The sequence below is a fragment of the Protopterus annectens genome, chromosome 8.part1 (assembly GCF_019279795.1).
Source record: "Protopterus annectens isolate FY-2018-M chromosome 8.part1, PAN1.0, whole genome shotgun sequence".
Lineage (NCBI taxonomy): Eukaryota > Metazoa > Chordata > Ceratodontiformes > Protopteridae > Protopterus > Protopterus annectens.
Window position 1 is genome coordinate 466,096,355 of NC_056742.1, and position 12,105 is coordinate 466,108,459.

Genomic DNA, 12,105 nt, shown 5'->3' on the forward strand with positions numbered 1-12,105 from the left:
TATATCATCTGAGTATTGTATGATAAAAGCAAGTTGGGTTACAGTATTAAGGTTATTAGTAAATATGACAAAGAGAAGGGGTCCCAGTATTGAACCTTGGGGTACACCGGTTGATGCTGGCAGTAGTGAGGAGAGATCATACTCCCATTTAGTGGCCTGATGATGGTTATAGTTAACTGAGAAACCAAGGCAGGGATGATGGACTGAGATTGAATGTAGCAAGTTTAAGAAGTAGTTGGTGGGAGATGGTGTCAAAGGCTTTTGACATATCGAGGAAAATTTCAGAGACTAGTTGTCCATTGTTCATAAGGTGATGAATAGCATTGGTGAAGGATAATAAGGCTGTGTTTGTACTATACTGGAGTCTGAAACCATGCTGGGTATTGGATAGAAGGTTGTTAGTGGTAAGGTGGTTGAGAAGTTGTATTTGAATACATTTCTCTAGGATTTTGGCTATGGGTGGGAGGATAGCTATGGGGTAGAAGTCTGAGATTTCTCTAGAGAGGCCACCCTTGTGCAGGGGGATGATGTGAGCGACTTTCCAGAGGAGATGCACATACTGTTCGGAGGTAGAATGATTGATTAATATAGAGATAGGATAGGCAATGGATGGAGTTGCTATTTTTAGGAATTCATTAGGTAGTTGGTTGGCTGCCAGGCAGCAGGGTTTTAGTTTACTCAGGAGCTTTTTAATATAAGAAGTTTGAATAGGTTTGAAAGTGAAGGAGTTAGAAGTATTAGATGCAGAGGGGGGAAGTGAGAAGTAGTTGGTGGTGGTTGTCAAGAGGCAGGAGATAGAGTTAATAAAGCATGAGTTAAACTGTGAGGCTAAGGGTTCAGAGGTGTTGGCCATGGAGGGAGTGGGGTGGGGGATTTACCAGGGTTGAGGAGGAAGTTTACTGTTTACCAGAATTTTTGTGGATTGTGTAGGAACTTTTGTTGAGAAGTTTGGAAGTAATGTTTTTTATCATTGTTAATTTTTTTTCTTAGTTTGATTTCTTAATGGCTGATAAGAGGTGAGGTTGATTTTGTTTTTGGTGAATAAGTATATGGCTCTTGCTTTGATGCTTTGTTTAATCAGGTGTTTTGCATCCTGAGATAACCATGGTAGTTGTTTGGCTTTGGTGTGAATTTTCCTGGTTGGGGCTAGGCTATTTAGTGTTTCAAGACATTTGTTGTTAAAGAATTCTACTGCAAGGTCCAGGTTTAGGTTATTTAATGGTGACCAGTCACAATGTTTTAGTAATAGATTAAATAGGTCAGGGGAGAAATGTTTCTTGCTGCGGATGTATTTGATGGGATTGCCAGACTGGGTTTGAATTATTTTTCTAAGTAGAAGTGTATGGGGGTGGTCACTAAAGCTGATAGGAAGGTAGCTGGCTCGGTCACTCTGGTTTGGTTTGTTAGTTGATATCCAGTCCAGTAGTGACTCTTTTTTAGAGTATTTGTCAGTGTGAGTGGGGCGGTTTATAACTTGGGAGAAATTGTACAGATTGATAAAGTTGGTAGGGCAGTTTGAGGAGCAGGTGAGCCAGTCAAGATTAAAGTCACCTAGGATGATAGTTTCATGGTTGAATGTGCAGGTGGACCAGGAGAGGGGCAGTTCTATGCTGGAAAGATTGTTGCCAGGGGGTAAATATGCAGCTATGATTATTATGGTTTGATGAGGATTTCTTTGCAGGTGGGTTGTGCAAATTTCTGCAGTGGGGATGTCTGGAGATGTGCAGCTTACTTTTTCTAGTTTTAGAGAGTCTTTAAACATAACTGCTACACCACCACCTCTTTTGTTTAGTCTATCTTGCCTAATAACATTATAACTGCTGTAAGTAATTTCTGAGTCTTTGATGTGAGGTTTTAACCAGATCTCTGTTATAACAGCTATGTCAGGAGAGTAGGTGGCTAGGATGGCATGAAATTCAGTAATTTTATTTACAAGGCTTCGAATGTTGAAATTGGTTATTAGTAAATCTGATTTAGAGGTTGGAGGTAGAGAGGTAATAACATTAGATTCAGCGGGAGTTTTTTAGTGGAGTATATGTGAGAGTTTGGGAGGTGCAGTTGAGTAGGGGGTAGGTCATTATTGGGACATGGGTTGGGATGGATGTCAGCTTGTAATCTGATATTTTTAAGGGAGTGGAGTAGGAGGTTCCTAAGTTTGGTGATAGCCTGGTGGAAGCTAAAATTGGGCAGTTAAGAGTTTGTCGATTATGATGTTTGAAAGGATATTGATGTTTGAAAGGATAAAGGAGAGAGTTTGAGGTATTGTAGAGTTGTGAGCAGATGAGCCTATAAGGTTTGGGTGAAGGTAGATGATTAGTGAGAGTTTGTGCATGGGGGTGATGGCAATTGAAATTCAAATTGTGGAGGTTAGAGGCTTTATAGGCCAGGAAGAGAAGGCCTGATAGTATAGTGTAGCAGTAAGTAGAGTAGTGGAGTTTCATGTTTGGTGGGATGAATTAGAGAGATAGGGAGGGGGTAGATGTGTAATTGGAACAGGTGTGGTTGGAGGAGTGATGGGGTGAGTTTGTGAGTTTGATTGGAAATTGGAGAAAGGGGTGTGGTGTCTACAGCTATAAATCTGATGAAGGAGGGGTGGGTGAGATTGGGGGTAGGGTAGAGGGCCGAGTTGAACCAGACTACAACAGAGCAGAAAAAGGAAGAAAAAAAATTAAGCAGAAGGTAGGCAGAAACTATGTTTAGATTGTCTATTAAGTTAAAATGCATGAACATAGTTTCAGGCTTTCTTAAAAAACTTTTACCAGTGCCTGGAAACTGAAATAAGGTATGTATTACTATGAGAGACAAAGTGGGGTAATTAAAGTGATAGAGGGGGTGGGGGAATCTTGTTTCTTGCTGCCATGCCCCTCAGGAGGACCAGAGCACTATGAGGCAATGTACAAGCAGATAATTCAGAGTGAAATTGTACAGAAAAGATGCTGAAATGCAACCAGAAAACAGAGACATTTAAGGAATGGGTAGCTGAAATTATTTGAGAGTTATTAAGAAAGATAGAGATTTTCTTTAGAAGTTATAGCTAGTGAGTAGAATAAAATGAAAGCAGAGTTTAAAAACAGGGTAGAAATAAAAGAAAAAGAGAAATTATTTAGAGAGGCTGTCAAAGGTTAAAGTGTTCCAGAATAAGGGTAATCTCACAGAACAAGAAGAGGCACAACTGCAAACAGCTAAATAGAAAATAAGGGAGTATCTGGATAATATGCATTCATATAGAAAGATTGGTGTTAAGCAACTGTTTTTTGATAATAACTGCAGAGTACAAAAACTTTTAGAACAACAATTTAAGCAACAGAAAGTAGAAATGGTTGTTGCCAAACTTAAGGAGTCTATAACAAGAAGAAATAACCAGCAATCCTAGATGTATTAGAGATATTTGCGAAATTTTATGAAAATTTGTATAAAACAGTTAAATGTGGAAGTCCAAAAGGAGCACATATGGAAATATTTATGAAAGACTTATGCATGACAGAGTTAAAGGTTGATGAGGCTGTACAATTAACAGTTAAGAGAGGAGGGGATGAAAATAAAAATGGGCATGAATAATCAATCTGTAAGAAATTCTCCAGGAATAGAATGTATTCCTGTGGAAGTTTGGAAATTAGGAGGGAAGAAAGTGATAAAGATCTGGAAAGTTTTGTTTAACAGTGTTTTAAAAAGAGGGGAAACTCCAACATCCTGGAAGAAAGCTGTGGTGGCTGTAATACCTAAAGATGGTAAAGACCCATCAGACCCAGCTTCATATAGACCCATTTCGATTTTAAATCATAATTATAGTGTTTATGTCTATAACAGCTAAAAGAATGGCAAAGGTGTTGTCAGCATTGCTAGATATGGATCAGTGTGGTTTTCTCGAGGGGAGGCTAACAATTGACAACATTAACAGAGCAATCATGATCCAGAGGGAAGCAGAGTATAAGAACATACAGCTGTTGTTGTTGGGTCTGGATGCAGAAAAAGCATTCAACAAAGTAAGCTAGGATTTTATGAGTAAGACAATGGAAGCATTTGCATTCCCTGATACAATAATAAGGTTAATTAGGAGGATATATGAGGGACAGGAGGCAAGAATTAAGTGGTAGGGTTCCTCTCAGATAACTTGTATCTGAACAGAGGAACCAGCAGGGGTGTCCTCTTTCCCTTTTATTATTTTATTTATATTTAGCACCACTGTCAAAGAAAATAAGGGACTCAGAAATTCAAGGATATAATTGGTATGTTAATCAAGAAAAGTTGGCTTTATTTGTAGACAATATTATTTTGTACCTGATAAAACCAGAAAATGACATGTCAGTGTTGTGGAACATTGTCAGACAGTTTCATGTCTTTTGAGGATATAAAATTAAAGTTGATAAAACAAATGCTATGGCTGTAAGTTATGCAGCTACATATCAATTTGTTCAGCAACACTCGTATTTATGGGGGCACAATTAAATGAAGTATTTAGGAGTATGGATTAGAAAGACTTCTGTTAACAGCAGCTAAGGATATATGTGAGGAGACTAAACAAAAGATAATAAAAAACTTAGAAACTGGAAGCTTTTGTCTATAAATAGGAATAGCAAGATACAAGCAGTAAAAATGTTTTAGTCCTTGTAGTTTTATGTACAACTCAGGCATATTTCTATCAATCAAAGGAGAAGTCGTGGACAATAATTAAAAAAGAGTTGAATAGTTTATCTTGGGGGGGGGTCAAGTGGGATAATTTGATCCTTCCAATAGAATAATGTGGTTTAGAATTACCTGATTTGAAGGGATATTTTAGATCTACACAATTAAGGCTCATATGCATAACACAAACAGAAAGAAATAATTAAAAGATGAAAGTGATGATGAAATGGGGAATTCAAGAAATAAGGGCAGAGTGGGATTTTGGATGCAGATCCTTACGAAGAAGAATAATGGCCATGTCACATATTATATTTATAAAGTAGCAGAAAGTATTCTAAGGACGAAGCCAACACAAGAATGGAGAAAGGATATTCTTCCAATGGGAATGACTGCAATTATGGGTACAGAGAATAGCCAAGAGGGGACTGCAATTTACTGCGGAAAAATGGAAAAGGAACCAAGGTATTGGGAGCAAATAACTAAAGAGGGAAAGGTAATAGAAAGGGAATATGCCAAGAAGACATTTGTATTTCAGGCTAGAGACTGCCTTCCCTACCAGGGATTGATATCTGAGTATAGGCAAAGAGAAAGGTATGGAGGAATCCTAAGTGAAAGACATGCTCTGGTAGGACTTTTAGTTGAATCTAGAATAGAAGCTGCTGTTAAAAAAATGGATAATTAATTGGACATATAAAATAATTCACAATAACTATAGGAATCAATCAAAGGAAGTTACAGAAAATAAAAAAGAGAGACTAGATAATCAATTTACAAAGGAACAATGGTGGAATATATATATGGATTCCAAGTAGGCAACAAAGTCTAGATGATTTATGATTTTTATTGATTTAGGTATTTTTATATCCCAAGCAAGACTCAGAAGAATTTTTCTCAGGAAAACAACAAATATGATGGAGAAGAAAGAGGTAACTGGAAATGTATGTTTTGTGAGTGTAATGAGCTGGCAGACTTTACAAATTTCCCACTCTTCTCAGAAATATTGGGTTAGCAAATAGGTGTAACTAAGCAAATGATTCTTTTAAGCTAGGATACAGGATCTGAATTGTCTAGACATAGTAAAGCCTTGCTAAGTTTAATTCTGGTGGCTGCCAAAAAGCAATTACTAGAAAATGTAAATCAAAGTGTAAACCAACTGTATCTGAAATATTGAATATTAACAGAGATAAAACAACTGTAGGTAGGATCTTTAGAAAAGGGTAGGAGCAAATAACAGAAATAAATGGAAATTGTAGACACAATACCTACAAAGTAATGTTCTGGAGGAGGAGTGAGGTTAAAGGGAAGGCCAGAATTGAGCAATTTATGTAATGTTGGACTGATGGTAGTTATATAAAAGAACGTATATGATGTATAATGTGTGTAACTGGGAACAAGTTAATTTGTTTAATTTATATAAATGTATGCTTGCCCATGTCTAAGTGATAATCTAATAAAAGTGTTTAAAAAAAGAAAGTAATCAAAGAAAGGAAAAAATACAGTGTTCTCCACACACACACACACACACACACACACACACACACACACACACACACACACACACACACATATATTCTTTTCTCTTGTTCACATTTCAGTCATAATATACAAGTACGATGTTCTGCTTGTCTTGGTTGAACCTGTACCTGCATTCACTGGGCTGATCCCGCACATGGTCCTTTGTGATTAGTGTACTACTCCAGTTAAACCAATATAAATTAAGAGAAAGTAAATAAATTTGTACTTGCTTTCAGAATTCTGTAAATTTTATTTCATGGCTGACTTGAAGATGTAATACTTGACCAATAGCTTTGATCTTTTGTCACGCTTTGTAATTCCTTGATCTTCCTTGATTATAGCAATTACTAGTGGATTTCCCTCATCATTAAATAACACAATTAAACATAGTAAAAGAATAAATAAATACATAAATAAATAAATAGAATTAACACACATTGATGCAGTCCCCAATCCCATACTCTGTTGCTGCTGAAAGCAAAAGCATTGCAGACTTGTGTTGTATTCTAATAATTATATAAGAGGATTTGAACCTCTGAATATTATCATAAGTTTTCCATTCTGTGCTGAATAAGTAGCAACCACTACTTAATATATTGTGATTGCATTGTAATGGTAGTTTGTGAGATAAATGCTACAATGGCTCATTATAATCTTTTCAGAATCATAACCCCTAAATACGCCAGAACTGAACTATGGTAATACCAAGTCACTTTGAAGTTAACTAGCTCAAATGACTTTTTACCTTTTCATTTCCTCAAGAAGTCAATTATTGTTTGGATGATATGTTACCAGTCCTTAACAAAACTGATTCTGTCCACTTTAAAACATATTTTAAAAATAGTAGAATGTGGACGGCTGCAGTGGTGCAGCGTTTAACGTTGCCACCTCACAGCAAGAGGTTCTCCGGTTCGATCCTCGGCTAGGGTACCTTCTGTGCAGAGTCTGCATGTCCTCACTGTGGTCGCGTGGGTTTCCTCCGGGTGCTGCAGTTTCCTTCCACATTCCAAAGACATGCTGTAGGTGGATTGGACACTCTAAATTGGCCCTAGGTGTGAGTGCATGTGTGTGTGTGCCTTCTGTGGAAGGTTGGGCGCCAGGCTGGCAACTCGACACTGTAAAACTCCACTGTCAATCATGAGCAGACAGGTGATCTGCTGTGGTGACCCCTAACTGGGAAAAGCCGAAAGAAGAAGAAGAAGTCCATTTGTACTGTATTCCTGAAAAATAATGTTTCCAGGCAATGGTATCAGTGCACAAGTGGCTATTACAGATAAGCAAAATGTGGATATTATCTATAATGTCCTGTCTCACCCAAGAAAAATACAAATATGATAACTACTGTAAAAACATAACAATGTACAAAATACAATAGAATGAAAGAAAAAAAAACGAGGGAGGCATTTCATAATCTGACCAAATTAAGTATTTATTTAACTGTACATTTTTCTGTCTACTTATCTCTGTATGTATCAATCCATCAGTGTCTCTGTCTACTGATGTTGCCCTGTGGTTTGACTCTTTTCTGAAAAAAGTCCTGAGAGGGGCCAATTCACCTATTTTGCCATAAAAACATTTCAGAAAAAAAACACACACACACACACACACAACTATATAAGCATAGCTAAGGTGAGGCAAAGGGGACAGTCACCTCGGGCACCAGGTATTAGGGGACAGCACAGGCATTCGTTCTCACACCAGCACTTCTGAATGCCAAGACAGACATGAATGTTGATGCTACTTCTGCAGTCAGTACACAGAACTAAAGTGCTTCTGGACTTCATCTGTGCTATATGTTGTAACAAGCAGCTTGATACAGTTTGTAAAAAGAGATTTTTAAGTATGCATTACAGTAGCACCTTTTTTTCTTCTGCTCTGCAACTAAAAGTTAAGGGGAGTAAATCAGAAGAAATGGGCACGGACCTGGTTTGTTCTGGGATGGCCACTTTGGGAAAAGGACCTTTTTATCAACTTAAAGTTCAGAAGGACATTAAAGGGAGAAGGGTCACAAAACTGGCCTGATCCTTAGGCGAGGAGTGCCAAATTTGGGAATGAAACTTTTTTTTTTTTTTTTTGCTTCTCCACTTACAGTTGAAGTGCACAGGTTGTGAAAAAATGAGAACAGACCTGGCATGCAGTGATAGACATAATGAAAGGAGTCTTTTTTTTTTTTCCTCAACTTAGTGTTGAGGGACACCAGATTTGGGACTGGCACTGAGTGCTACATAAGCTAGCTGTCATACTATATATGTGTGTTTTCACTGACAACCAAGTCAGCAGGCCCAATTCACTGAAACTTCATTTCACTGGCACTTCATTTCACTGGCACTCATTTAATTGACAATGATATATGGCCTATTCCCCACTGTAGAGCGACCCTAGAGTTAAATTATATAGTACGGAGGGGTGGGGGGCACAGCCCCCCACAATGAGGGGTGGGGGGGGCGAAGACCCCCACATATCATAAATGTTTTACAGTATACAGATGCATTCTTACAAGTGCACTAAATAACTATTACCAAAAAACCATTATAGAACCCCAGTATGTGGGGGGCTTCGCCCCCCCCCACACCCCCCCTTACTATATATTCTAACTCCAGGGTTGCTCTACAGTGGGTAATAGGCCATATATCATTGTTGATGAAATGATTGTCAGTGAAATGAAGTGTCAGTGAAATGAAGTTTCAGTGAACTGGGCCTGCTGAGTTGAGTGTCAATGAAATGAACTGTCGACAAAATGAAGGTGATCCATATATATATATATATATATATATATATATATATATATATATCTATATAATCCATACAGATCCCCGAATGCACTTTCCACCGAATGATTATTGGTGGGGCATATTTAAGCAAAAGTGCTTTTCACCGAAAAAGCACTTTCGTGTAAGTATGCCTGTTCCGGAGATCATACTACGGTGCGGATAAGGGAGAATTCCCTTTTCCCCACTGTAGTGCGATCTCGGAGTGAGAATATTTAAGTAGGGGGGAGTGGGGGCACAGCCCCCACATGGGGGCTGCAGGGGGGCTTGTCCCCCTGCATAAACGTAGATTTTTTTTTTTAACGCACTTTAATGAGAGTGCTTTTCGGTGAAAAGCGCTTTCGTTAAAGTGTGTTCGGTGATAATGGATTCGGGTTTTTGCACTTTCATGCAAAAGTCCTAGATCCATATATATATATATATATATATATATATATATATATATATATATATATATATATATATATATATATATATATATATATATATATATATATATATATATATATATATATCATATATAGATAGAGAGAGAGAGAGAGATGTATGTGTAGATCAATAAATATAGATATATGTATATGTACACACAATGAATGAATAGCTTACTGACCACTGCGATGTCTTTCTTTGCACCATCCATTACTTGTGCCTGAGAATGAAAAAGGAATAAGTACAAAATGTTAAATGGATTGATTTAAGCTGCTGGTACACATTCAGGTGGTGTAGGGTAATCGAAAGCTGTTAAACTATAGGAAAGTACAGAACTCACTGATAAGGTCTTCTTGTCCTTTTTATGGTAGCAGTAGTAGCATTAGTCATCTATTAATTAGTGAATGTGAAAGGCAACCATTAAGATATTTGCTAACCACTGATAGAGAACTGATGATGTTTTAGTTGCAGTGCATAAGTTAGATATGACATATATACATATGACAGAAAATGACTGACGTTTTGTGATCTGCTCAGTTTAAACACTCAGTCTGTCTTTGTAGGAGTATTGTGCATTTGTGTGAAGTTAGTGGGACAATTTATAATAGGTGCAGTGTGTTTATATGAAAGAAACTTGAAATACATTACAGAGGCCACTATTACTTTATTTTAGTTCTTTACGACACTGATACATATGAGATGCACAAAGTCAACAAACTGGCTATAATTCATGGGTACAGGCCTGTCTGTGAATAAAAATTTCTTGCCCTATTATCTTGATGAAGTTAAACAGTTAACATATCTGAATCTGCAGGGCTATGTATAACGGAAGTTGGAATATTTTACTGTGGCCACTTTTTTAAATCATTGTCAAAGATCTGAAGTGTTTAAACATAGTCAAAACTGATGCATTTGATGGGTAGGGAGGCCATCTGTACATAAAAGTGATTTATCCTGCTATTGTTCAATTACTTAATTAAACAGTAACTGATATGGCTTGGTAAGAGCAGTGTCACACGCTGTATTATATTTGCTGAAATGCAGTGTAAAATGATCATTGATGATCATTGCTATACATTATACTAGTACATATGTGTATGTGGGGGTGTTGCGGCGTTTTCTAAGAGTAACATGCTGCCCATCTTTTCTTTCATTTTCCATCTTATATCAGCACTGTATACAAAAATTAAATCTCTTTGGTGGTTTGGGAAGAATATGTGTAAAAGTGGCTAATCAATAACACAGTGGCACAGTGAATAGCATCACCATCTCACAGCTCTTGGTTCTCTAGTTAAATTCTACCTCTTCTTGTTTTCTCTCCATGCTACTGCCAATCAGATGACCCCAGTGCCTCTTCTCATTTGCTTGGTCTACCAATCCCTTCTTATGCCCTCGGACTTTATTTGACATGGGCTGAGGCCATTGAGGAAATCAAGGCATCTTGGGACTGTGTCACATTGCTGTTGTGGGTTTTTCTACTTTGACCCCATCCTGTGTGCATACCCAATAATGCTCATGGATGGGACATGCTGGTAGTTATCCACACTGACCTGCCCTTCACTTCCTCAAAGGACTGATGTCAGCAAGTCACCTCACCCATCCACAAAGGCATTGTGCAGTAGTTTTCCTGGTCTTCTCCAGGGAAACCACACCACTTCTTGTGCTTCTGGACACACAACTCCCATTCTCCTCCCAGAGTGTGCACCTGCCAATGACTCAGACATGTGAGCCAGTATTCAAAGCCATATCCTCTAGGTGATAATCAGGACTTTATCCTTCTATGCCACTGCACTGGCATTTGGGTCTGGCTTCTTTTGCGCAGAGTATGCATTTTCTCCCTATCTCTGTATGGGTTTTGTCTAGGTGCTTTAATCTCCTACACTACAACGATGGTCCATTGGTGAGTTGTTATTCCTCTGATTTACCTATAGGCAAGTATGTAGTGTATGAGTGCATGTGTATTTTATATACATATGCAGATTGTGACAGAAAAGGCCTTGCTTGCCAGAGGTAGCGAGTTTGTATCAGTGTGCATGTGTGCAAATTTTCTCTGGGTACACACAGTAGTGTAGGGTACATACATGGCTATTTGGGGTAGCAGAAGAAAAAGAACAGTTAAGTAATTATGTTTCAAAAATAAGGCATTAAATGTGTCAAAATATCTAGACTCTCAGAGCTTTTGTGAGCCGGATTATATAACTGAATTTTGACACAGGTTTAGTAAGAGGGACCAACTTAGGCCAAAATCAGCCATGCTCAGAGGTGTGCACAAAATGTCATTGTATCTTTTGCAGGTTCTGGGGAAAGTGCAGTTGTTTTTCCTTTAAATTTCCCACAAATCAAACTTTAATGATTTGCACAGATGGTTGTAGATTGCCTATGCACAGTGCACAACATGGGAGCAACAACTTGGAATACATTACTGTGATCATTTTTTTTAATTTTCCTCACAATCAAACATCAGAAGTGTATACAGGTAACTAGTCTTTGTGGTTAGGGGTAAAGAGCCATGCTGTGCCTATATGTCTGACAACAATAAGATGAACTATGTTACTGTCTTTGATTTTGCCTTGTATTTTTTACCAGTTCATCATTCATTTATTATATATGTTACTGTGAACATCTGCTATTTAATTTTTTTTCAGTCTGATACTAGTGAGTTATACAGGAGGTGGTTGCCTTTTGTAGGTAGGGGTAGAGAGACATGCTTTGCATGCGTGTGTGTGTGTGTGTGTGTGTGTGCGTGCGTGCGTGCGTGTGTGTGTGTGTG